Here is a 2,252-nt window from a genome sequence, read left to right as displayed (position 1 = left end):
TATAGCCATGTCTGTCCTGTGGCCTTTCTGCTGCTTCTTTGCCTGGGCGCCTACCTGCACTCAGCCAATGGTCTGCTCAGAGTCGGTGGGCGAAGCCCCTCTCTCCCGGGACCCTCCAGCAGGCCCAGGGGATAAAAGTGGCACTCAATCTAGCACATGCGCATTGGAGCAATGTAAGTAGAATGAAGCACAGAAGCAGCTAAGTGTCAAATAGCAAGCTTGCTGTTTCACATTCCTGGAAAAGCAGTGTTGGTGTTGTTCCATATACCTCCAGAAACAGTTGAGATCTTTAGGGAAGTGTTGTGTAAAGTAAGCAAACGCAGGCCGGCAATGCCCATAGGTACTGGAGACGTGTATCTGCTCCGTTAAAATGAGTGTGAAAATGGGCAGGGAGACATCACTAGAAAGGGTGAGTGGGGCAGCAATTCCTTCTCCCACTGCCGCTGAGATGGCAGAAATTAGTCAAATTCAGTACGAAATGGAGTACACTGAAGTCAGCAAATGAGGGTCCCGGAAAAATTAGAAGTGGCCCCACCAAATGCTGACCTGGAATAAGGGTTTCAGGATAGAGTTCCAAATGCCAGCATGAAAATGCAAGTCCCAGAGAGGATCGTGGTTACAAGAAAAAAATGAAGACATTTCCTGACCTTATCCAGTTAACTCCCTTTAAAATTTTTGGCACTGGAAACACCACCACGCATGCTCACACTGACTGAGAAACCACTAGATTTCCTGGATTTAGAAAGACCACCTCCAGCTGCTCAAAGCGAAGAGAAATGAGCAGTTGGCAGGCTAAAAAGAGAGTTCTATGAGGGAAAATGCACTTCGCCGGAATAGACAGTTGGTCACAAACGATTCCATGTGTGGCATTTCAAACCCAGATGTAGCCATTGAAGAAGCATCAGATGACATGACAGTGGTAGATGCAGCTCCATTAAGACGTCAGATAATCAAATTAAATAGACGTCTACAACTTCCGGGAGAGGAGAATAAAGAACGTGGTAAAAGAGAAATGCTCATGCATTTGATTACTGTAGTATTCTGGCTGCTTAATTAGAGGCCTCTCTGCTTTCGGCGCTAGAGGTAACTTCAACATTCACATATATTGTCTCAACACCTGAAAATATAAAGGATTTGCAAACTTCTTTGTTCCTGTCTTTGCATCATATGCTGTTTTTCTAGTCCAAGCCCGGAAAATGTATTTCTACCAGAATGCAGGGAAGGACCTGTATCTGTAAAGGCCTGTTCTGTTGCTAATGTGTGTTCAGCCAGTTCTGAACTGACAGCTACACACTCCACACTCCCCCTTTGCATGTTTTGTAAATAGGTTCTAGGCAAATAAATGGAACTAGAAAATACCATCCTAAGTGAGGTAACAGTCACAAAAAAACAGACATACTGACTGATAAGTGCATATCAGCCCAAAAGTTCAGAATACTCAAGACACAATTCAATTCACAGACCATATGAAGGTTAAGAAGGAAAACCAAAGTGAGAATGTTTTAGTCCTTTTTAGAAGGGGGGACAAATACTCACTGGAGGAAATATGGGAACAAAGAGTGGAGCAGAGACTAAAGGAAAGGCCATCCAGAGACTGACACATCTGGGAATCCATAGCATATGCAGCCACCAAGCCCACTGACTATTGCTGATAACAGAAGCCTCACATGGATGTCTTCTGAGAGGCTCTGCCAGATCCTTGCTGACAATGACAATGATGCTTGCAGCTAACCATCAAATTGATCACAGAGACCCCCAGTGGAGGAGTTAAAGGAAGGACTAAAGGAGCTGAAATGGTTTGCAACCCCATAGGAAGAATAACAATATCAACTAACCAGAGCTCCCAGGGACCAAACCACCAACCAAAGAGTACACATGGAGGGACCCATGGCTCCCATCGTATATGTATCAGAGGAAAGTATTGTCTGGCATAAACGGGAGGAGAGGCCCTTGGCTCTGTGAAGGATTGTTTCCCCAATGTAGGGAAACGCCAGGGTAGTGAGATGGGAGTAGGTAGGTAAGAGGGGGAGCCCCCTCATAGAAGTATAAGAAGGAGGTATGGGAGAGGGGAGAACCTGAAAAGGGGATAACATTTGAAATGTAAATACACAAAATATCCAATAAAAATAATAATTTTTTTTTTAAAAAAAAAAACTGGGCTGGAGAGATGGCTCAGCAGTTAAGAGTACTGGCTCCTCTTCCAGAGGTCCTGAGTTGAATTCCCAGCAACCACATAGTGGCTCACAACCATC

At 44.7% G+C, this 2,252-nt stretch overlaps 1 pseudogene across 1 annotated transcript; it reads left to right on the top strand.

The window, feature by feature from the left end:
- The first annotated feature begins 448 nt into the window (after positions 1–448).
- Positions 449–1,057, top strand: LOC308431664 (mitochondrial fission factor-like; annotated as a pseudogene). The gene has a single exon. The product of its transcript is annotated as a mitochondrial fission factor-like (transcript).
- Positions 1,058–2,252: the final 1,195 nt, after the last annotated feature.

The sequence above is a fragment of the Micromys minutus genome (assembly GCF_963924665.1).
Source record: "Micromys minutus genome assembly, chromosome: 17".
NCBI classification, from domain to species: Eukaryota; Metazoa; Chordata; class Mammalia; order Rodentia; family Muridae; genus Micromys; species Micromys minutus.
Note: the sequence above shows the minus strand (reverse complement) of the source record. Positions and strands in the feature narration are given on the sequence as shown.